Source organism: Coenobita brevimanus, chromosome 61 (assembly GCF_032717465.1).
Source record: "Coenobita brevimanus isolate Jiangsu-jjx chromosome 61, ASM3271746v2, whole genome shotgun sequence".
Taxonomy (NCBI): domain Eukaryota; kingdom Metazoa; phylum Arthropoda; class Malacostraca; order Decapoda; family Coenobitidae; genus Coenobita; species Coenobita brevimanus.
Genome location: NC_137014.1, coordinates 26,783,898 through 26,810,380, shown reverse-complemented (window position 1 = coordinate 26,810,380; position 26,483 = coordinate 26,783,898). Strand labels below are relative to the sequence as shown.

General features: G+C 40.0%; 1 pseudogene; it reads right to left on the bottom strand.

Annotated features, from left to right (window-relative positions):
* Positions 1–1,442: 1,442 nt before the first annotated feature.
* LOC145403719 (uncharacterized) lies at positions 1,443–24,882 on the bottom strand (annotated as a pseudogene).
* Positions 24,883–26,483: the final 1,601 nt, after the last annotated feature.

Here is a 26,483-nt window from a genome sequence, read left to right as displayed (position 1 = left end):
GATTTTTCGGCTACTTTATCTATTATTTTTTCATGTTTCTGCACATTTTTGTTGGAAATAATGGTTGACATAGTTATTTTCTGAGTATCTTTTACCCATACAAGTATCTAACTTCAAAAAAATTTTGATCGGAAACTCGTCTATTCTCCTGCCCACCATCATAAGTGCTGTTCATTGTGCTATTCACTTTGACCCAGAACTATTGTCCAAACAGTATCTGCGTGATACTACTACCCATGATCTCAATACATGTCATAGAATTGTCTAGATTCCTGTTTTGTGACGTCTGCCTGTTCCACATCTAGAATTTGTCAATATATGTGTAAGGTTGTTGCCCTGAGTTTTTGTGGCCTGGCTCTCTCTTATTTGTTTAAGTTCCTGTCTAGAAAGGGAACCCCGCTGCACACTAGGCGTTCAAGGGACGGGAAGCAGACCCTTAAACACCTAGCATAACAAAGTTAATTACGAGTATATATCCTTCCTCCAATTTTTACTTAACGGAACCTTTACATTGCGATACCTCATTATCAATTTTATTGCTATCAGACGAATTTCTTCAGCTTAAGCTGGCCTTATAGTTATGAAGAATCTAATGAAAGCTATTTCCAATCCCTTCAGCTCAAAATATCTCTTCTCAGCTGAATAAAATCACCTGATGAGAGGGTTTACTAAAGTGGCATATGTTCGACTAGCAATAGCAAAATGATAGAGACTGATGATCAAAATGGCTTTACTTCTCATTATATTATTCTTCATATCTTTTAATATTATATTGTTCACGTGAATTTAATGTTTACCTGTCCATAGTTAACTGTTTATAAACACTTATTTATGCTGTGTTATGGTTTTGTCGACACCCCAGCTCTGATGTGAATACATTACCCATTTGGACGCACACATTGGCAACAGTCAAAAGATCTTGACAGTAGGCTTACAAATATAGCAAATTATTTACTAAAATTTATTATAAGACACCTGTACAAATACACAAAATATGACTAGATTTTCTGGAGTCCTTGCTTCCAGCCTCGAGATCTTCATAAGTAATCTTACTTGCGATATCAATGCAACGTCAAGCAACACAGGGTATGGAGCAATGAAGGCAAACAATAAAATTATATACTATTTACATTAGTCATGCCCCAGAGGCCAGTCACGAGTGGATGACCGACCAAGAAATAGTTCAGATTTCTTCATATAACAGACTGGCTGTGTAATGGAGTACACTATAGGCATAGGTAGAGTTGAAAATTATAAGCAGCAGTATATGCTTACAAGTGTTTAAAATGTTTCACTATTTCTTCTTAATAGTGTTATAATCCTATTTTTTCATTTTTCTAAAAGGAATATCGTGTAATTCTTTCGCTTGAGAGAAATTCTGGTTCAAAAATATTTTCATCTAAATATTGGAACGTTAATGTCTTATATGGTAGCTCTGGCGCTCAGTCCTGCAGTGTGGTAGAGGTGGAAAAGAAGAACTTCTTTGAAAATCCAACATAATCAAGGCAAGGTGTGGCAGAGGGCATCAGACTGGTGTAGCGGGTGAAGAAGTGGCGGTACAGGTCACCAAACTCTTGATGGCCGTGCTGCGCCAGAGTGTAACACAGGGACTTGGTAAAGGGAGTGCCATCCTTGCTGGGGTTGTGCCACGTTAGTTCTCTGCTGTTGGAGTACAGACACACTGTATCTCCCAGTGGTTCCTCCATCCTGCTGTCTTTACCTCTAGTGCATTTTGCTTCATCTTGTCTGTAGTAGCCGCAACAAAGATCGAAGATAAACAACTTGGGCTTATTTCTGAGGCGTGAACACTGTGAATCCCTGAAGAGATTACAGAGCCAGTGTGAGTCCAACAGGCGGCCATCAGAGATGAGAAACTGGTGGTCTGGGGTGCCATGACTGGCCACAATAAAGATGGCACAGCCGACACCATCTACTGTAGTTCCTCCATGTCCCTCACCTGGGACATCACCTGTCTGGTCTGTTGCTCTGTCAGATCCTGGTGGATGTGGCTGCTGAACCCCATCTTTTTGAAGACGTTGGCTAGGTTGTGAGTCCCTGTCTGTGAACTGGGAAGGTGCAGGTCTGGCCAATCCAAGAAGGAGGTGTAGCTCAAGATGGTTACATTGCCACCACTCCCACCATAGATATCATCACCAACACCGTGCTTAACCACTGCTTCAGAGGATGGTTTCACTTGTAGCCATAGCGACCCCACCTGCCGGAAACAGCCATTGCTACTGATGCTCTAGTAACTGCAACTGATACTGTTATCCTCTACAGTTTATGAGGAAGCTACTTATTGGCTAACTAAACAGAGGCATATCATTCACTTAACACTTATGTTACTTACAAATTGTTACATTGGTACTGAAAAGCAATCAGTTGAACACTTACATGGTGGCAGTAGAAGATTATTGAATTATTATGTGGTAGGACTGTGGAACAATTTAAGTCACACTACTTACAGGCAACTGACTGAAGTGGCTTGTGTGTCCTTTGACGGTGGACGTTGTGGAGGGATTACTGGTTGTTGCCTGTGACTGCTGGTGAGACGGTGTCTTGGTGATGGACTGAAGGATATGCTCCCTGTGGAGAGTTGAGGCCAGTTGGCGGGCGGTGGTGACTCGCAGTTCCCTCACAAGTGCCCCTCCCACCACACGCCCACCATCCAAGTCAGGGTCAGGACCCACCTCCGCTAACTGCAACAACTTCTTCCTGTCCCACCGCAAAACAGCCTCAAACAGTGGCACACACAGCTTCACCACAGGGTGACAAAAAAAAAAAAAAAATGTCAGGCAAAGCGAACAATGCAGTAACAATAAGCAGTCGTATGTGATCAAACTGTGCACCCAGGAATTTCTTGTACACTTGCACCCATAAAACAATATTCACATCCATAATAATATATAGTCAATGACCACCATACAATTAATTATTAAGATTGATTCATAATGTTTAATATGATGCAGCCAGTGGTGGTAGGTGTTGCCGGCTGGGTGGATATGAGTGGATGATAGTGTATGATGTGTTGTACCCAGTGGTAGTAGCTGTTGCCGGCTGGGTGGATATGAGTGGATGACAGTGTATGATGTGTCGTACCCAGTTATGGTAGGTGTTGCCAGCTGGGTGGATATGAGTGGATGATAGTGTATGGTGTCACATACCCAGTGGTGGTAGGTGTTGCCGGCTGGGTGGATATGAGTGGATGATAGTGTATGATGTCACGTACCCAGTGGTGGTAGGTGTTGCCGGCTGGGTCACGGGCCAAGGGGTCATTGTGGGCGTCGGCCAGCAGGACCCTCAGGACTTGTGTGTGGCCCCTCATGGCCGCCAGGTGGGCCGGGGTCAGGCCCGCCTTGTTTATGAGGTTGGGACTCAGCACCTGCAGCAGCCACTCCACTACCTCTGGCTGGTTGTTGGCTGCTGCCACATGTAGCAGTGTGCAGCCACTGCTGCCCCGGGTCACTGCCGGCCCTGTGTCCTGAACCAGCTGAGCCACCCTCTGCACATCACCCGCCTCCACTGATGCCCACAGTTCCACCTACCAAAACAACAACACTGTCACTGTGTGCCAACAGTGTTATCACACATATACACTGTATTTCTTGTTCTGACATATGACAGTATTGTGGCCTCTTTGTAACCCACATTCTGCATTTGTAGTTGCGTTAACACTTCTTTGAATGGCTCCTCAAATATCAAGCAAGACTCATACGTCATACAATTATATTCGACCTGCTGTAATATTACTGCAGTGATGCAAGTACCATCACCGTCAATGTCGTTCGTCAGAGTAAGATAAGTTAATGTAAGTTTTATGACATAATTTCTTACCAATTGTTTGGCCAGATGAGAAGCAGCATGTCTGGCAGGGGAGGCTCTTGGAGGTGTGGAACGATTGGAGCTTCTTTGGGGCGTGGAACAGAGTCTTGGTGGAGTTTTGCGTCGCACTCCTCCACTGGATGTCAGGTCTGTGGCCAGTGCAATTGCTTGGACGGCAGGGCAGATGCGCGGGGCCATAATGCCACCTGATGAACCTGTCAGAAAACAAAGTCGTTAATTTCAGAATCGTTGAATCATCAACAGAGACGATAGAAGCGCAATGGTATGCCACCAGATAAATGTTATGTGTGTGTGTGTGTGTGTGTGAGTGTGTGTGTGTTCTTACCTTACCTAATTGTTCTTACATAATTGTATCTTTACAGGAATGAGTCAAGCTCGTACTGTCCCGTGTCTTAAACCATATTTATCGTACATATCCTTAAATTTGTGAATTGTTTTGGCACACACTATTTCATTCGGTAGTGCATTCCATTGATCAATTGCTCTGTTTGGGAAACTGAATTTCCTTACATCTTTATCACCTCTCTTCTTATGCAGTTTTTTGCAGTGTCCTCATGCTGATGCTTCTCCGTGTGTTAAGTAATCATTTATGTCTATTTTCTCCTTTCCTGATATGCACTTATATAGCATTATCATGTCACCTCTTTTCCTTCTCTCCTGTAGTGTTGGTAGATTTAGTTTATTTAGTCTTTCTTCGTAGCTTAGGTCCCTTAAGCTTGGTATCCATCTTGTAGCGGCCCTTTGAACTTTTTCAATCTTGTCTATATGCTTTTTCAGATGAGGACTCCAGACTACTGATGCATATTCCAGGGTTGGTCTAATGAATGATGTTATTATCCTTCTTAGCATGTCTTCATTTATGTATGTGAATGCTATTCTCATATTTGCAAGCAGTGTATACATGTTCTGTACCTTCTCGCTGATGTGGTCAGCCGGAGATAGTCTATTATTGATAATCACACCTAGGTCTTTCTCTCTTTCTGATGTGTATAGGGTTTTATTTCCTAACTTATAATCCCAATCAGGTCTTTTTCCACTTTTACCAAACTTGATTACATGACACTTGTCCACATTGAATTCCATTTGCCATGTACTATTCCATTCATGAAGTTTATTTAATTCTTCTTGTAGCTCCCTACAATAGTCTGTGCTAGTAATTCTCCTTTGTATTTTTGCATCATCTGCAAACATATTCAGATAGCTCTCATTTCCAGTTTTACTGTTTATATCATTTATATACACTAAAAACATGATTGGTGCCAACACTGAACCCTGTGGTACTCCACTAGTCACTTCTTTCCATGATGAGTAGTTTCCTTTTAGTACTGTCCTCATCTCTCTTTTTATGAGAAAGTCTTGCATCCAACAAAACAGTTTGCCTCGAATTCCTCCTTGATGGTACAGTTCCCATAAAAGTCTTTGGTGTGGTACTGTGTCAAAAGTTTTCTTGAAATCTAAATAGATACTGTCCACCCATCCTTCCCTTTCCTGTATTGTGTTTGTTACTCTGTCATAGTAGCTCAACAGATTAGTAACACATGATTTTCCTTTTCTGAAACCAAACTGTCTTTCTGTTATCATACTGTGTTCTTCTAGATGATTAACCCAAGCTTTTCTTATAAGTTTTTCTAATACCTTGCTTACAACACTGGTCAGTGATACTGGTCGGTAGTTGAGAGGATTTTGTCTATTTCCTTTCTTGAATAAGGGGACAATATTTGCTTTTTTCCAAATATCAGGTAGTTTTCCTTGACTCAAGGATTTCTTGAAAATTAAAAATAATGGTTTACTTAACTCCTTTGCACATTCTCGTAACACCCAATATGAAATTTCATCAGGACCACTTGCTTTTCCTCTGTCTAATCTACTTAACTCCTCCTGTATTACTTTTTCTGCTATTTGTATATCTGGTAGTATGTGTGGACATGCATGTTCCGCATAGTCCCTCTCAAATTTTTTTTCTTCTGTAAAAACTAATTGGAAATTCTTATTTAGTGCTTCACAAATATCTTTCTCTTGTGTATAAGTGATTCCCTCGTCCGTAATGGATTGTATTATATCTTTTACTTTGGTTTTGCTTCTGATATAGCTGTAAAACAGCTTTGGTTGATCACTACTTTTAATTATTATATCCTCCTCAAACTGTTTTTGGGCTTCCCTCCTTATTCTTGTATAATCGTTTCTTGCCTGTTTGTAATTAATATACGCCCTTTCACTATTGTGTCTTCTGTATCTATTCCACAACAAATCTCTTCATTCTTTTGATTTTTTACATTCTGTATTGAACCATTTCTGTATTTTCGTATCTGCTTCTTTGTGCTGTGGGATGTACTTCTGGACTCCTATTTCATAAAATTCACAAAAACTTTTATATACAGCATTTAAATCTTGTCCTCTAAGCTCATTTTCCCAATCAACTTCTAAGAAATACTTCTTTAGGTCTTGATAATTTCCTTTTTTATAGTTTAGGCTCTTTTTGTAACTGTCATTGCTGTTTACTATGTCATATGCTATCCTGAAGTTATAATTTAGTACTGCATGATTGCTTTTGCTGAGTGGAGGGTGATATATTAGACTGTCAATATCATTTTCTTGCCTAGTAAATATTAGATCTAGCACTGAAGGCACATCAAGTCCTCTTTTTCTGGTGGTTTCCCTCACATGTTGCGTTAAGAAAAACTCTTGTACGAGATCCAGGAGCTTTTGGTCCCAACAGCTTTCTTGGCTAATTACATCTAGAGTATTCCAATTTATATTTGTATTGAAGTCCCCAGTTAGTATAATTCTTTCCGATTTCTCTTCCATTTTATGTAGCAATGATCTTATACTCTGAATTGTACTCTCTGCCAGGTCCTCATATTCGTCTCTTTCCCATGTGTTTGATCTGGGTGGCATGTACAAATTGGCAACAATTACTTTACCTTCAGATGTGTCGATCTCTACTGCAATCAGTTCTACTTGTGATGGTATATCTAGTTTTATTTCTTTGTCTTTTAGATTTTTCTTAGTTAATATTATAATTCCTCCTCCTTTTTTTAAATTTCTGTCTCTTCTCGATATATTGTATTCCTCTAAGTTTAGTATGTCATTGGATATCCTTGGTGTTAATTTTGTCTCAGTTAGGTATATTATTTGTGGTTCATTTTCTCTGACATAATCATTCATCTCTAGTAATTTAGATACCATTCCATCTACATTTGAGTACATCAACTTTATCATCTTGTTTATATACTTGTCATGACATGGTTCTACTAACTTCCTCCTTTTTCTTCCATCCTGTTTGTGTACCACTTTCGTACCTGCAATCGTATTACTTTGTAAAAAAAAAACATTTCTTCTCCTCTTCTGATCTTCCCTCAATATTTGTTTTTGCTTCCTCCCTTTTCTCTCTCAGTAATTCCAGTTCCTCTTGTGTTAGGCATCTTTTTATCCATACATTTTTGAACTCCTCTTTTTACATAAGATTCTTTGCATTTTTTAGTATCTCTTCCACAGTGTTTACACTCTGGAAAGTCACCTTTAGAGGTCTTGTCTTGCTTTTCTCATATTTCCCTAACCTTTTGTGTTCCTCTATGTCTTTACTACAGATTTCCTCTGATGAGCTTACTGAAGGAAGTATCAGAGGAAATCTGTAGTAAAGACATAGAGGAACACAAAAGGTTAGGGAAATATGAGAAAAGCAAGACAAGACCTCTAAAGGTGATTTTCCAGAGTGTAAACACTGTGGAAGAGATACTAAAAAATGCAAAGAATCTTATGGAAAAAGAGGAGTTCAAAAATGTATGGATAAAAAGATGCCTAACACAAGAGGAACTGGAATTACTGAAAGAGAAAAGGGAGGAAGCAAAAACAAAAAATGAGGGAAGATCAGAAGAGGAGAAGAATTTTTTTTACAAAGTAATAGGATTGCAGGTACGAAAGTGGTACACAAACAGGATGGAAGAAAAAGGAGGAAGGTAGTAGAACCATGTCATGATAAGTATATAAACAAGATGATAAAGTTGATGTACTCAAATGTGGATGGAATGGTATCTAAATTACTAGAGATGAAGGATTATGTCAGAGAAAATGAACCACAAATAATATGCCTAACTGAAACAAAATTAACACCAAGGATATCCAATGACATACTAAACTTAGAGGAATACAATATATGGAGAAGAGACAGAAATTAAAAAAAAGGAGGAGGAATTATAATATTAACTAAGAAAAATCTAAAAGTCAATGAAATAAAACTAGATATACCATCACAAGTAGAACTGATTGCAATAGAGATCAACACATCTGAAGGTAAAGTAATTGTAGCCAATTTGTAGGCTACATGCCACCCAGATCAAACACATGGGAAAGAGATGAATATGAGGACCTGGCAGAGAGTACAATTCAGAGTTTAAGATCATTACTACATAAAATGGAAGAGAAATCAGAAAGAATTATACTAACTGGGGACTTCAATACAAATATATATTGGAATACTCTAGATATAATTAGCCAAGAAAGCTGTTGGGACCAAAAGCTCCTGGATCTCGTACAAGAGTTTTTCTTAACGCAACATGTGAGGGAAACCACCAGAAAAAGAGGACTTGATGTACCTTCAGTGCTAGATCTAATATTTACTAGGCAAGAAAATGATATTGACAGTTTAATATATCACCCTCCACTCGGCAAAAGAGATCATGCAGTACTAAATTATAGCTTCAGGATAGCATATGACACAGTAAACAGCAATGACAGTTACAAAACGAGCCTAAACTATAAAAAGGGAAATTATCAAGACCTAAAGAAGTATTTCTTAGAAGTTGATTGGGAAAATGAGCTTAGAGGACAAGATTTAAATGCTGTATATAAAAAAATCTGTGAATTTTATGAAATAGGAGTCCAGAAGTACATCCCACAGCACAAAGAAGCAGATACGAAAATACAGAAATGGTTCAATACAGAATGTAAAAAATCAAAAGAAGAGATTTGTTGTGGAATAGATACAGAAGACATAATAGTGAAAGGGCGTATAATAATTACAAACAGGCAAGAAACGATTATACAAGAATAAGGAGGGAAGCCCAAAAACAGTTTGAGGAGGATATAATAAACAAAAGTAGTGATCAACCAAAGCTGTTTTACAGCTATATCAGAAGGAAAACCAAGTAAAAGATATAATACAATCAATTACGGACGAGGGAATCACTTATACACAAGAGAAGGATATTTGTGAAGCACTAAATAAGAATTTCCAATTAGTTTTTACAGAAGAAAAAAAATTTGAGAGGGACTATGCGGAACATGCATGTCCACACATACTACCAGATATACAAATAGCAGAAAAAGTAATACAGGAGGAGTTAAGTAGATTACACAAAGGAAAAGCAAGTGGTCCTGATGAAATTTCATGTTGGGTACTACGAGAATGTGCAAAGGAGTTAAGTAAACCATTATTTTTTATTTTCAAGAAATCCTTGAGTCAAGGTAAACTACCTGATATTTGGAAAAAAGCAAATATTGTTCCCTTATTCAAGAAAGGAAATAGACAAAATCCACTCAACTACCGACCAGTATCACTGCCCAGTGTTGTAAGCAAGGTATTAGAAAAGCTTGGGTAAATCATCTAGAAGAACACAGTATGATAACAGAAAGACAGTTTGGTTTCAGAAAAGGAAAATCATGTTTTACTAATCTGTTGAGCTACTATGGCAGAGTAACAAACACAATACAGGAAAGGGAAGGATGGGTGGAAAGTATCTATTTAGATCTCAAGAAAGCTTTTGACACAGTACCACACCAAAGACTTTTATGGAAACTGTACCATCAAGGAGGAATTCGAGGCAAACTGTTTTGTTGGATGCAAGACTTTCTCATAAAAGGAGAAATAAGAACAGTACTAAGAGGAAACTACTCATCATGGAAAGAAGTGACTAGTGGAGTACCACAGGGTTCAGTGCTGGCACCAATCATGTTTTTAGTGTATATAAATGATATAAACAGTAACACTGGAAATGAGAGCTATCTGAATATGTTTGCAGATGATGCAAAAATACAAAGGAGAATTACTAGCACAGACTCTTGTAGGGAGCTACAAGAAGAATTAAATAAACTTCATGAATGGAGTAGTACATGGCAAATGGAATTCAATGTGGACAAGTGTCATGTAATCAAGTTTGTTAAAAGTGGAAAAAGACCTGATTGGGATTATAAGTTAGGAAATAAAACCCTATACACATCAGAAAGAGAGAAAGACCTAGGTGTGATTATCAATAACAGACTATCTCCGGCTGACCACATCAGCGAGAAGGTACGGAACATGTATACACTGCTTGCAAATACGAGAATAGCATTCACATACATAAACGAAGACATGCTAAGAAGGATAACAACATCATTTATTAGAGCCACCCTGGAATATGCATCAGTAGTCTGGAGTCCTCATCTCAAAAAGCACATAGACAAGATTGAGAAAGTTCAAAGGGCCGCTACAAGATGGATACCAAGCTTAAGGGACCTAATCTACGAAGAAAGATCAAATAAACTGAATCTACCAACACTACAGGAGCGAAGGGACAGAGGTGACATGATAATGCTATATAAGTGCATATCAGGGAAGGAGAAAATAGACATAAATGATTACTTAACACATGGAGAAACATCAGCAAGAGGACACTGCAAAAAACTGCATAAGAAGAGAGGTGATAAAGACGTAAGGAAATTCAGTTTCCCAAACAGAGCAATTGATCAATGGAATGCACTACCGAATGAAATAGTGTGTGCCAAAACAATTAACAAATTTAAGGATATGTACGATAAATATGGTTTAAGACACGGGACAGTACGAGCTTGACTCATTCCTGTAAAGATACAATTAGGTAAGAACAATTAGGTAAGAACACCCTCCTCGCCCGCTCCAACTTGTCGATTGTGACGTCACAAGATAAACAGACGCACGAACTCACTGCAGAGTACAGACCTGCTGCTGCTTGTATCATGGCAGGGCGGAGCACATTATAACTTATTTGTGTGCTTAACTGCTTATGTGGATAATGCAAAGTTAATACCCCTTAGAACGGCTCTACTTTTGATAGTTGACAGGAGATTGCCGATTCGCTGGCATAAACAAAAAAAGAAATTGGGGACGGAGATTTAGATCGTGTTGATGAAGGAAGTACCTATTAAGGAAAGACTGGTGACTGCGTTGTTGTTTTTCTTATGCTTCTCTTCTAGTTTCAAGCTGGCTCGTCTCCCACTTGTTGGGCTGTAGCCAATAGATCATACCAAGAGATCTGGTGGTGTCTGATTCTTCATGTCGCTACTTTGGTAGTAGTTATTCACTGGGAGAATTTTTGTGTCTTCTTAATAAATATTTTATGCTCTGCTGTTGGTGATGTTCACCAGGGAAATCTGGGTTTCTTCCTCATAATTATATGTGATTGTCCTTTCATTAATTTGATTTATCTGCGCACAAATTTTTTTTATGTTTAATATATTTACAAACAAATACACATTGTCAACACACACACACACACACACACTTCCATCCATTTCTTCTATCGCATGCAATCTCACACATACTGTACTTGTGTTCTTGCTCAAAGATTTTTGTTTCTGTTTATATATGTGAAAAATGTTTAATAGTTCTGGTAAACAAATCGGGGCCCTCTTTCTGGGCACCAAAATGTGAAATATATTTGATGTATACAAGTCGGTATCCCAGCCGGGACACCGCTATGCAAGAATTTTCTGGTAAACAACTCGTAGGTCGTTACTCTTCCCTAAAGTTGTCTAAGTAAATCAAACAAGTCTCATAGAATTAGGCGAAACGTAACTTGAACTTAACTCACCTACAATAACTATTTCTCTTCTATCCCATAGCTAATCCCCCCTTGAATTGGCCAATTCGTAAAGGTTACTTAGCTAGTGAAGAGGAAGTGATCGTTAACCGATGACGATGAGGCTGCTTGGTATAGTTGCTTGAGCAAGCAAGCGTCCTTATGGTGCTTCTGTACAACCCAGCTTGAGAATGACTAGAAACAAAGTGCTAACTCCATGAGATCTAGGAGCAGAGTGAATGAACGCGGCAAGCCCCAGCTCTTCATCGAATTGTGGGTTGCCAACTCTTATTTAATTACAGTACTAAATACAGTTAAATTACATCATGATATGTACAGGGCAAATCTAACAAATTAATCTTAGTTTTACTTAAACTAAAGTTAGACCAAATATTCCCTTTAACTGTGTAAATATCTTAATTCCACATCTGCCTTAACAGGAGAATCTTTCCCTGCTTGCCACGTCACCTAACGCGCAGACGCAGTTTAGGTCAGTGGAAAATACCACATAATTACATGTATTTACAAAGTATAGTTGTCCACGGGGGTTAAATGCAGTAGCATTTAATTTATCAATAACAAGAATGATTAAAGAGAACGTAATTTCTGGGTTATTAAAACCGCTTGAACAATTAACAACGGTCTCAATTTTCCTCTGCCTTTAACCAGGTATAACTATGATAAAAATAGAGAGCGCAACTGCCCTGGGGGAAAATATTTCCCACAGTTTTGGGGCCGGCGGAAAATGATATGCTGTATCATGTAATATGACCCTTAGCCAAGAGTTCCCTCCATAGTTCTCGAGAACCCTGTGCTGCGGCCCTACTAGGTCGCGCCTCTTGACCCGTTTGATCTTCACCATTCTCTGGATCTGGAGTGGCTGCTAACTCAAGAGGTACCAGCTTTCAATAGTTTTTATACTGGTATGTCCCCTGCATTTTATTTTTACGAGTCTCAGCACCCCTTCAGAATCTGGGTGTGTGGAGATCACTTTAGCTAATGGCCACTGGGATCTTGGCTGTTCAGTCTTCACTAAGACCACATCTCCTATGTTAATAACTGATTTGTTGCTGGCAGCTTGAGCTCCACAAAACCTCTCACGCAGGCTCAAAAGATACTCTTCGCTCCAATGTCTATTCCAAGTATCCAGCACCCTTTTCAGATGTTGATATCCCTCCCGCAAATGTTGTCCTAAATCATTATTTTCTATGTCAGGATCATCAACTTCTTCCTGGATATCCACACAAGGCATCAGATGGAGCTTCCTGCCATATAACATGTGAGCCGGTGTTAAGGCCTCTAGCGAGTCGTTAGTATCATCTTGATAAGTCAGAGGTCTATTATTAACCCTGGCTTCAATTTCAGTTACTACTGTTCTTAAATCTTCTCTCGTGATCTTAGTTCTATGTAATGTTTTCCTCAGGCAGTTCTTGACAATACCAATCATTCTTTCGGTAAATCCATTTTGCCATGGAGCTCTTGGAGCTGTGAACTGCCAAATACAATTTCGGATTCCCAGCACCGACTTAACCTTTGGGTCGTTCATTAGGTTCAACAGTAAGGGTGCTGCTCCAACGAAATTAGTTCCGTTGTCGCTTATTAACTTGCCAGGACAAGACCTTCTAGCGGCAAATCTGCGAAAGACATTGAGGAATGTCTCTGAGCTTAGGTCTTCCGCTAATTCTAGATGGACTGCCCTTGTGTAGGCACAAGTAAATAAACAAATGTAAACTTTATGGGGAGTTTCCTCACCCGTAACAGTTATAGCCCCTGTGTAGTCCACTCCTGTTATATGGAAGGGCCGACTTATATTCACCCTATCCTTCGGTAGGGCTGGTGGTCCGGGGTAGATATAAGGTCGCTGCTCATACCTCCTACAAATGATGTAGTTTTGAGATATTTTTTAATAACCTGTCTACCCTTAGGAATCCAGTACCTTTCCCGAATTTGGGCTAAGGTCTGCGGTACACCTCCATGGAGAGTGGAATCATGGGCTTCCTTTATAATAAGTTGTACAAAGCATCCACTCTCAGGTAATAAAATGGGATGTTTGGTTTGGATGGGCAGGTCAGCCTTTACCAATCGGCCTCGACATCTTATCAGACTTTTTCCGTCTAAGAACAAGCCTAAATTCTTCATCAGCTTATTCCCTTTTCCAGTGTCTTGGCCTAAAAGTTTATATATTTCCCCGTAAGAATTTCTTTGTACCCTTTTCAGCCAGTATTTTAGGGGATCTAATTTCTGAAACCCCACCCTCTTACTAAAAAATTCAACAACCAATTTAGTAGTATTTAGAAGTTGTCTTATTGATGCGAATCGGCTGATGTCAATTACTTCTGGCTCAGGTACTATAGGATCCAAGTTCACTACACTAATCTCAGCAATACTGTACTGTTTCTGTTCAGGCCAGTCCTTAGTGAGTAACCATTTAGGACCTTTAAACCACAAGTTATCTTTGATCAGTCTCCTTACGGTCGAACCTCTCGAGAGCAGATTAGCTGGATTCTGTTTGGAGGACACATGCATGAATTTAAATTTGGAAGACAGCTCTATAATAGTCTTCACTCTATTACGGACGAAAGGAATTTTGCTGTCTTCCTTCCCTATCCAGTAAAGACAAATCTCACTGTCAGTCCATATGTAAATATCCTCAAACTGAGTATCAAGGGTAGTGGTTATATACCTGGCCAATTTAGTTCCTACTTCTATGGAAGCCAATTCCATTTGAGGTAGGATTCTTTCTTTAATTGGCGCAACTCTGGCTTTGGACATCATAATCTTACTATCCTCTCCTGTTGCGCAATAAGCTACTGCTCCATAGGCCCTTTGAGAAGCATCACAAAATATGTGTAAGTGCGACTTCTCATTACTGTTTATTTTCCTGGGAATACATATGCTTGATGTAGTTTCAAACTCCTTTCTAATCTGTTCCCATTGTTCCACATATGTCTCACCTAATTTAGTGTCCCAGTCTAACTTTTCTCGCCAAGCCTCCTGTACTAAACATTTGCCCCTAATAACTATAGGACTGACAAATCCTAATGGGTCAAATAGCTTGGAAACCTGACTTAACAAGGACCTCTTGGTGAGAGTGACATCAGAGAACTTAATTGGTTTCAAACTTATTACATCAGCTGTTGTATCCCAGTTAAGACCTGACACATTTTGAATTTTGGGAATGTCAGAATCTGGATAGTCCTCTTGTATTTTATTCCTCAAAAGCGGTGAATTTGTATTCCAGCTCTGTAACGGCAAATTTGCCTTCCCACATTCGGAATTGGCTACTTCATAAGCCTTCAAGGCTTCCGACTCTGTATCAGCAACACCTTGCAAATTATCCATATAAAAAGCCTGCCCTATTTCTGGACATTTGGCATTTTCAAAATGATGCTTTAAAGTGTTGCAAAGTTGGAAAGGACTAGCACAAGAGCCAAAGAGCACCGATCGGAAACAGTAAGTTTTCAATGGACTATCCTCATTTTGAGGATCATGAGGCCAGAGGAATTTTGTAAATTTCCTATCCTCATCTCTCAGTCCTATTCTGAGAAAAGCCTTACTAATGTCTGCTGTGTAAGCGTAAGGTTTCTCTCTAAATCTTAGTAACACATTCCCTAACTTCTCTGTTAGTGTAGGTCCAGAGTATAGGCAATCGTTCAAGCTAGCTGATCCCTTGGACGCTTTACTACTACAGTTGAATACTATCCTTATGGGAGTAGTTACTGAATCCTTGCTTACAGCATGATGTGGTAAGTAGTGTCCTTCTTTGTGGTTAACAGGGTATTCTACCTCTTCTATAAATTTATTCTTCAATTGATCCCTTATAATATTATCATATAGGGTCAGATGTTCTGGTTTATCTCTCAACTTTCTTAGCAGAGAATTTGACTGAGCTTTAGCTGCTTGGTAATCTGTCGGCAACTCTGAGTGGTTTAGTTTCCATGGTAATCCTACCCAATACTGTCCATCCTTAAATTCCACAGACTGATTATATAAATCCAAGGTTATCTTATCTTCAGGGATTGGTTCCTCAGAGTGTATACCTACACTATCTAGGTCCCACAGTTTGTGTACAGGTTCAATATTTTCATCCAACAAGTCATTTATCTGAGTAGGTTCTAATTCTGCACCTATTCTAGCTACCATCAATGACTGTGTGGGGGTAACATAGACTGAGTCTACTAGTTTGGCCTCTCCTTTAACTTGGTTTGGAAAAGGCAACTGACCCATAATAAGGTTACCTCCTGGACTCTTGAACAACTGTACCTTATTCCTTTTGAAAGTCCTATGTAGGAATCTTCCACAATAATCAGAACCAATTATCATTTTTATGGGACCCACAGTATCTGATTCCACATTCTGTTTAGCCAACTTTATCCCTGAGCTTTGTAGATGATCAGAGGTTTCCTTCAATCCCTTTATGTATATACTTGTCTCCATATTATCAAGCACAGCTGCTGTTATACGGCATTTATATCTGCCTAATTGTATTACAGGTCTAACTAAATCAAAAGACTGAGCTTTCTTAGTTGTTAAGAATCCTGTAATGGCTAGATTTACCTTGCCGATAACTGGTAACTTTAATTTCTCCACAATGTCTGCAGAAATGAAAGTTTTCTGAGCACCCGTATCAAACAGGGTACATACTAATTGGTTTCTATTCTCAAACAATACCTTCACATCTGCTGTTGGTACTGCAGCTGGCATTACTAATGGAGCATTCCCTTTTGCAATTGTCATATTGACGCTTGCAGGTTTAGGAACCTCAATTTTCATCCTAGGGCATAAAGCACTATGATGAAGATCTTTTTTGCATTTAAAGCAAAGATTTAATTTAGTCTTACAGTCCGCGGCAGTATGTTCGGAATTCATACAGATTATACAACACCCCAGTTCCTGAAGCTTTTCTACTCTAGAAGCATAATCAGGGTAGTGTTGACAAAATACACTGGAATGTTGCTCACCACAAAAGACACAAACTTTCCTGTCTTTTACCATGGAAGGTTTTATTTCCTTAATATCCTCAGCATGTCTATTCCTTATCTTTAATACTTTATCGTCGGCCTTTGTGGAGCTAAGGAAAGTACCTATCTCTTCTTTAGGCACATACTTAGTCTTCTTTGACTTAATTTTCCCAAGCAGTTGGTTAATGGGTTTTTTCTTTACTTCAGTCTTTTGTTTGACCTCAATAGTGTTTACTGCTCCTTGCAAATGTTTGCAGAGTTGCATCAAGCCTTCCTCAATCTCTTCACAGGAGAAATTATCCTTCTGGTACCTACCATACAAAGCATCCTTGGTTTTCGGTGGTAGCTTTAAGGACACAATTCTTGAAAGCACCCAATTTGATGTCTTAATATCTTTGTAAGTACCTAAGGCTTTTAAATTACAACTTAGTGCAATTCTAAATTTTTGCAAGGAATCAAAATCGTGCCTGGGCATGGGTAATTCTATTAGAGCCTTTAATAAATGATTTATAACTTGCTCCCTGTCTTCGTAATTTTGTCTAAGGATGGTCAAAGCCACCTCATAGTTATTTTCTTCTACTGGTAATTCTTTTATCAGTTGATATGGTGTTCCTTTGACCTGTCCTAACAAATACGTAAGTTTGGTGACTTTAGGGATATCCGTTCTATCGTGTACCAAATATTTGAACTGATCCCAGAAAGATTTCCAGTTCTGCTCTCCATCAAATTCCGGAAGCGTTATTTGTGGTAACACAGCTCTACTCTGCTGTGCCACAACTTGTGTTTCCGCGGCAGTGTCAGCTAATTCTGACTCTAGTGTCTTTACTACAGTTAAGTATTCTTCTAATTTGTCTTCAAACTTCGTAGTTTCTGACACTAAGAGTTCCTTATTCTCAGCCTAAACTATAGCCGCTTCTAAAGTTAAGTAACTTTCTGGGTACTTACTCCATCGATCTTTCAGGATATTTAGGAGACTATTTATTCTCTCCTTGGACAGAGGTATTTGGTCCAACGACTGGTTACAATCATTTATGGCTCTAGTTACCCATCCTGCCTTACTACTAGAAGATCTTTGCAATAAAGAAACAGACATGTTGACGGAGTTCTAATTTAATAATTTAATTATGAATTCCAACCACAATTTTACCTCAACTTAGTAATGATTTGATTATTTTAAATTTTGAAGAGGGTAGGGATTAAGTCCTCATTGTGCAAATTATCCCCTCTCCAAATTTCGTAATATTCATTACAGCTCAGCTAATTATTCTTTTAATTTTAAGGAGTGTAGGGATTAGGTCTATAACTTCAACCTATCCCCCAGGGTTATTGAACCTCTAGGGTTTTATTTCATCCCCACACTCAATTGCCAAAACACCCATATTCCCCGAGCTCAGAATTAATTACCTCAATACTCCATAGGCCCACCCATAGCTTGTACAGCATAGAACTCTCCTTTCTTATGTTCTACATAATTTATAAATTTCTGCAGAACCGCTTCCCTACCATGATGGTTCCAATGTATACCATCAGCTTTCAACATTGCTTGGAAGGGCTTGGCATTAAAATGTATGAAATCCCTTCCCTTCCTGGCCCATTGCAACTTTCGGTTTACAGCTCTGCTAATTAATTTATATGTTCCATAACAAACTGGAGAGCCATATGGCAGGTTCCTTGGCTCGAGGAGGGTTATGGCTACTGAGGATTTACAAGAGCCCTCTATGGCTCCTACCACTGCTAAAATATTCTCCACTACTTCATTGCAACCGAACGTAGTAGTAGCTATGCCCATTAAAAGCAACTTTAAACACATTCAGCGCTTCGGCACACATCGGTTTTCCTCACTCGGTCGGGGCACCTAAAATGTGAAAAATGTTTAATAGTTCTGGTAAACAAATCGGGGCCCTCTTTCTGGGCACCAAAATGTGAAATATATTTGATGTATACAAGTCGGTATCCCTGCCGGGACACCGCTATGCAAGAATTTTCTGGTAAACAACTCGTAGGTCGTTACTCTTCCCTAAAGTTGTCTAAGTAAATCAGACAAGTCTCATAGAGTTAGGCGAAACGTAACTTGAACTTAACTCACCTACAATAACTATTTCTCTTCTATCCCATAGCTAATCCCCCCTTGAATTGGTCAATTCGTAAAGGTTACTTAGCTAGTGAAGAGGAAGTGATCGTTAACCGATGACGATGAGGCTGCTTGGTATAGTTGCTTGAGCAAGCAAGCGTCCTTATGGTGCTTCTGTACAACCCAGCTTGAGAATGACTAGGAACAAAGTGCTAACTCCATGAGATCTAGGAGCAGAGTGAGTGAACGCGGCAAGCCCCAGCTCTTCATCGAATTGTGGGTTGCCAACTCTTATTTAATTACAGTACTAAATACAGTTATATTGCATCATGATATGTACAGGGCAAATCTAACAAATTAATCTTAGTTTTACTTAAACTAAAGTTAGACCAAATATTCCCTTTAACTGTGTAAATATCTTAATTCCACATCTGCCTTAACAGGAGAATCTTTCCCTGCTTGCCACGTCACCTAACGCGCAGACGCAGTTTAGGTCAGTGGAAAATACCACATAATTACATGTATTTACAAAGTATAGTTGTCCACGGGGGTTAAATGCAGTAGCATTTAATTTATCAATAACAAGAATGATTAAAGAGAACGTAATTTCTGGGTTATTAAAACCGCTTGAACAATTAACAACGGTCTCAATTTTCCTCTGCCTTTAACCAGGTATAACTATGATAAAAATAGAGAGCGCAACTGCCCTGGGGGAAAATATTTCCTACAATATACACCCCTTTCAGGCATGAGAATGATAAGTTTTAAGTGAATAACATTTCCCTGGGGAGGAAATGCTACGAAGCCCGTTATGCCACCCACAATACGGCCCTGAAGTCTATTTTATCTTACCAGTTTTAGGAAGTCGCATTCAGCTTAGTCTAAGAGCGCGTCCGCACCAAATGCTTGCTGGCGCGGGTGGGAGTTATGTATCATTGTAACCCATACAAGTGGTGGCAGTGGATGTGGGTGTGAGTTTTGTATCATTGTAACCCATACAAGTGGTGGCAGTGGATGTGGGTGTGAGTTTTGTATCATTGTAACCCATACAAGTGGTGGCAGTGGATGTGGGTGGGAGTTATGTATCATTGTAACCCATACAAGTGGTGGCAGTGGATGTGGGTGTGAGTTTTGTAGCATTGTAACCCATACAAGTGGTGGCAGTGGATGTGGGTGTGAGTTTTGTATCATTGTAACCCATACAAGTGGTGGCAGTGGGTGTAGGTGGGAGTTTTGTATCATTGTAACCCATACAAGTGGTGGCAGTGGGTGTGGGTGGGATTTCTATATCACCGTAGGCAATACAAGTGGCCGCACTGGACGTGGGTGGGAGTTCTGTATCATTGTAACCTATACAGCTTAGGGAAGAATCTTCTGAGCTAAAGGGTTAGATATAGTCTTTAATGACCATTTCACTATACTATTTTCACCTTAACCTGGTCCAAACTTCTGTCTTTTTGCAGATCATTTCACGTACTTAATGTCAGGCTTAGACAATAGTACGGCTCTCTGTCATTTAGATAACACTTCTTCTTGACTAGCATCATAATGTAGTGCCTGTGTCGTGTTATAACAACATTCAAGATGGAGAGATGGCAATTTTGGCCATTCAAGACGGAAAGATCTCAAACCAAGTCAGAGTAAAAGGGTACCGGTATAGTAGATAATTATCTTATTTAAGTTGAACCAATTTGTTTGCAGGTTGTATAAGGAAAAAGAAAAGCATGTCTTTGGACTGAAGGGGTAAAATGGTCAATTGAACTAGATATTAATTATATTAACACCTCAGTTTAGGGATGGTACCGCCGTTAGCATGTACTGCCTAGTATGAAAATCATACAACATAATCCTCAATTAGGCATACAAACTGAGCGACGCGAAATCATGGTTCTGGCTTCAATTTGGCCATGTGGAGAGTATGGAGAATGGGAGACTGAGTAGAAGAGTGAAGTGAAGAGGGAGAAGAAGAGTGGAGGACCAAGGATGAGATGGAGGGATGGAGTGCAGAGGTATATGAGAGAGGGATGTGTGATTTGGAGGAAGGACAGCCAAATGTCACAGGACAGGGTGACGTGCAGGCGATTTGTTTATGGCCACCTCTTACGGGATTAGAGCGTCTGGTAGTAGATAGATACTGTAGATAGATAGGTAGATAGATAAATTTCAATTTTCACAATAACTCACCTCAGCCCTCGGTCACTACACTCAAAGGCACTATATCTTTCTTGTTTTACAAGAGGATTTCATTTCTGCGCACATCATCATCATCATCATCATCATCATCATCATCATCATCATCATCACCACCACCATCATCATCATCATCATCATCATGATCATCATCATCATCACATCATCACCACCATCACTAGCATCATCACCATCATCATCACCACCACCACTAGCATCATCATCATCATCATCATCACTATCATCACCACCACCACTATCATCATCATCATCATCATCACCATCATCACCACCACCACTATCATCATCATCATCATCACATCATCACCACAACCACTATCATCATCATCATCATCATCATCACATCATCACCACCACCACTATCATCATCATCAACATCATCACATCATCACCACCACCACTATCATCATCATCATCATCATCATCACATCATCATCACCTCCACTATCATCATCATCATCATCATCACCATCATCACCTTTTTCCCCACCACAAGATGCAATAAGGTAGAGTCCAGAAACAAGGGAGGGAATGAAAGTGGAAGTATCACAGAGCATGCCTAGCGAAATATCCCTCGTAATCGTTCACTCATTATTCAAACACATTATTCAGGCACCTTATTTATTATTCAAGACCTCTAAATAGAAAGTCCACAGCCGCAGCCGCCAGAGTCCAATGCGCAGGCGCCAGAACACTGTCCATGCAGTTTTGAATTTCAAGTTGGGTTGTCACCAGCCATGACCACACACACACACACACACACACACACACACACACACACACACACACACACACACCTTCCCATCCGCTGTCTTGACACATACAGATAAGAAGCAAATAACAATATACATGTTCTTGTAAAATAAAAGCATGTTCTCTCCTGAATTTTTCCAAAGGACACGATAAGATGTGGAGGAGGGGTTGATGATGATGATGATGATGATGACAGTGGTAGTGGGGGTGATGATGATGATAGTGGTGGTGGGAGTGATGATAATGATGGTGGTGGTGGTGATGGTGAGAGAGAGAGAGAGAGAGAGAGAGAGAGAGAGAATGTTATTAAGAACATAAATTTTCCTTAGACATGAATGTTTTCTTTCTCTCTCTCTTTCTCTCGTCATCATCACCACGACCATCATCATCACCCCCACCACCACCACATCTTCATCATCACCATCATCATCATCATCAACCCTCCTCCACATCTCATCGTCTCATTTGGGAAAATTCAGGAAGAACATGCTTTCATTTTACCACCTCTCCTTCTCTAAACCTCACCTTCTCTTCCCAGCTGAGACTCAGCTGTCTGAAACAACTGATAGCAAACCCTTTTCTGTGTCCTTCTACTTTCACTATATTCTCTTCAAAGCCAAAGGTGGCTCTTGTGCATATTTACGCAACGACTTATCTTGCTCTCGTGTTCCTGAACTTGATTCTTCTGAATTCTTTACTCTCTGGCCTCGACTTTCCTGTCATTCTCTGACTAAATATATATGTGCTGTTTGGTTATCCCGTAATTCTACTGACTATGAAAAATTCTTCCACTATCTTACTTATACGATGGAACACATTCTATCCATTTCTCCTTTCTCTGGAATCTCCATTCTAGGAGATTTCAATGTTCACCACCACATTTTTTTTGAAATAACAGAACAGAGGAAGGAAAAACAAATGAATAAAAAATAATAATCCATACATCAGATTATTGGTGTCTTCTGTATATAAAATATCTGTAACAGTTAGACTTAAACAGCTGTTGGTTGAAGTTTGGAGGGAAACAACTCTGGGGAAGCAAGTTCCAAAGAGATGCAGTACGGGGAATGAAAGAATTCTGATAGGCAGAAGTTCTGCAATATGGCTGAGTGACATTCCAGTCAGGAGCGCTACCAGATGCCCGTGTAGCACGAGGGAAAGCCTGGAGAGGTGGCACCATGGACGCATCTTCGTCTGAGCATTTGCCATAAAAATATCTGTAAAATAATGCAAGGGAGGCAACATTCCTTCTTACTTGAAGGGGAGGTAGTTTATTTGTAATGGCAGGGTTCTTAATAATTCTAACAGCCTTGTTCTGAATTTTGTCTAATTGTTTTAATGCAACCTCTCCACACCCATTCCACAAAGGTGAGCAATATTCAAGCTGAGAGCGCACATGACTCTTATAGATTACAGCTAACTGCTCGTCAGTGAAGTTACGATCTCTGTACATTAGTCCAAGTTTCTTTGAGGAGGTTTTAGCATGTGATCTAACATGAGAGGTCCAGCTGAGGTCATTGGTAAGTGAGACGCCGAGAATTTCAATACTTTTGGAGATGGCAATATTAGTTGTACTGAAGGTAATATACGAATCTGGCAATATCTGTCTATTTGTTAATTGTATATATTTAGTTTTACTAGCATTAAATGAGACAAGGTTGTTTTGTCCCCATTCACTGATCGTAGATAGGTTTTGATTTATGGAGGTGGCTGTACTGAGTTGAGAGGTAGAGATTTTAGACTTTGTAAATGGGTGTCTGAGTGTGAATGAACTATGTAGTGTTGAGTCATCTGCATATGAGTGGATGGGATTGAGAGTGACAGATATGAGATCATTAATATGAACCAGGACCAGGGTTGGCGTCAGAACTAATCCATGTCACACGCCGGCGTTAATTAAGTGGAAATTGGAATATGCATCATCTGCTTTGGCTCTCCTCTCCATTCACTAATCCATCTGGTTAACAAGCCTACATCATTTCTATCCTTAATGACCTACAGCAGCGTGTACAGCACCCTACCCGTATCCCTGACCGCCTTGGAAAGAGTTCCAACATACCTGACCTCTTCCTTGCAACTAGTCCTTCTGCTTACACTTTTAATCTTTCCTTTCTGTTCGGCTCCTCCGATCACAACCTTATTACCTTAACCTGTCCTATCACTCCAGTATGACCTGTTGACCCTCCTAAGAGATGTCCTATTGTTCCAGTACGGCCTGTAGACCCTCCAAAGAGACGTCGACTGTGGCACTTTGGAGGTGCTGACTGTGAGGCTCTCAGGCTGTACTTCTTTGATTTTCCTTGGAATGATCATTGCTTCCATGGCCTGGAGCCATCTGAGTGTACCTTGCGCATGACGGAGGTCATTCTCTCGGGCATAGAAGCATACATTCCCCTTCTCATATCCTTTGACTAATGCAAGAAAGCCTTGGTTTAATCACTCTTGTTCTAATGCTGTCCACAAGGAGAGGGCCAACTAAATAAAAGGCACCAGAGCCAACTCACCCCTAAATCACATCTTTTTTATGTTTCTGCCCGGAATCATGCTAAGTCTGTTCTTTACTCTTCTAAAAATAATTTCATCTGTACCAAATGGTGTCAGCTCCCCAACTCGAATTCTTCCAACTCCTTCTGGCACCTTTCCAAAAACCTTTCTAACAACTTTACCTCATCATCCTTCCCTCCTCTTTTCTATTCTGATGGTTCTGCAGCCATTTCTTCTACTGATAAAGCAGATCTCTTTGCTCAGACTTTCTCCTCCAAATCCACCTTAAAGGATCCGGTGCTGTTCCTCCATCACTTCCCCCCTCTGACTTCCTCATGGCTGACATTATAATTTCTTCAGCTGATGTATTTTCTGCCATCAGTGGCCTCAATACTAACAAGACATACGGGCCTGACGGAGTCCCTCCTGTTGTCCTCAAGAACTGTGCTTCTGTGCTTACACCCTGCCTAGGTAAACTTTCGCCTTAGTCTATCAAATTGTACTTTTCTTTCTTGCTGGAAGTTTGCTCTCATTCAGCTAGTCCCAAAGAAGGGTGACCATTCGCAACCCTCTATCTATCATCTAATTGCTTTAACATCGTGTATCTCAAAAGATTTTGAGTCAATTCTTCATAGAGAAATTGTAAAGCATCTTTCCTCTTACCTTCTTTCTGATCATCAATATGGGTTCTGTCGGGCACGCTCTACTGACGATATTCACACCTACCTTTTAGATTCCGAGTCATCCTCCTTTTGGGACTTTGGCGAAAGCTTTGCCATTCCACTTGATATCTCAAAGGCTTCCGATCGAGTGTGGCATAAATCTTTAATTTCCAAACTGCCCTCTTACGGTTTCTATCCTTCTATCTGTGCCTTCATCTCTAGCTTCCTTTCTGGTCGTTCTATAGCAGCTATTGTAGATGGCCATCGTTCTTCTCCTAGATCTATCAAAAGTGGTGCTCTTCAGGGCTATGTCCTATTTCCAACTCTCTTCCTTTTATTCATCAATGACCTTCTAAGCTGTACATCTAACCCTATCCACTCATTCACTGATGACTTCACCCTTCATCATTCCATTCAGTTCCCGCAACGTCCATCTCAGCAGTTACTTCAACGAACAAAGGCTGAAGCCATGTCATGCCAAATGTCTGACTTGGCTCGTATCTCCGACTGGGGTAAAAATAATCTTGTTTTTAATGCATCAAAGACTCAATTCTTACCTATCAACCCGACAAAATCTTCTACAGGAGTACCCACGAAAGTTTAATAATATCCAGCTGAAACCTGCATCATCTTTGAACATGCTTGGGGTTTCATTCACTCGGGACTTTTCATGGAAAGATCATATTACATCTTTAGTAAAATTTGCTTCCAAGACATTAGGTGTGATAAGCCGACTACGTACCTTCTTTACCACTGCACAATAGTTGACTTTGTACACAGGTTTTATTTGCCCCTGTGTAAGGTACAACTCTCATATGTGGGAAGGCTCGCCACATACAGTTCTTCTCAATAGGGTGGAGTCAAAGGCTTTTCGTATCATTAACTCTCCTCTTCTTACTAGCTCCCTTCAACCTCTGTCTCTTTGCCGCACTGTTTCATCTTTATCTCTTTTCTGTTGCTTCAGTGGTCACTGCTCCTCTGAACTGTCTACTTGCATCCCTCCACCTCTACAACGGCCGTGTAGCACCCGTCGAGCAACAAACTCTCATCCCTTTCCTGTCTAATTCTGTAATGCAAGAGTTAGCCATTGCTCCCAGTCCTTCATTTATGCAACAGGTCAACTCTGGAACTGTCTACCTCTGTCTGTATCACCTGATTCCTATGATCTCCAGTCTTTTGAACACAGTGTGTCCAGGCATCTCGAAATGATCGTATCTTGAATTTGGCTTGCTATTGTATTGTCTTTTTTTTTTCTTTTTTTTATGGAAGGAACAGTTTTTGGGCTCCTGGCCATTGGTTCCTTCCTCCTAGCATTAAAAGAAAAAAATTATCATTAACATAACTCATCATTATTCTCATGATCAAAACAGTCACTCTCCTCATCATGATTACTGTCATCATCGACATTTTCTATCATCATCATTACTATCATCATCATCCTTTTTCGTCCTTTTGCAGCTTAATGCCCGTAGCTCAAAAGCAAAATAATATGCACGACCGTACATCCTCTCCATAGCACTTGTTCATGGTATTACAAATCTAAACTGGCGGCTAGGGTGGGGCTCGAAGCTCTGTACAGTGGTGCCACGTTTTCCATACTCTCTATGCCTCTCTCTCTCTCTCTCTCTCTCTCTCTCTCTCTCTCTCTCTGTCCTGGAGGGAGATGTGCATCACCCTGGGGATT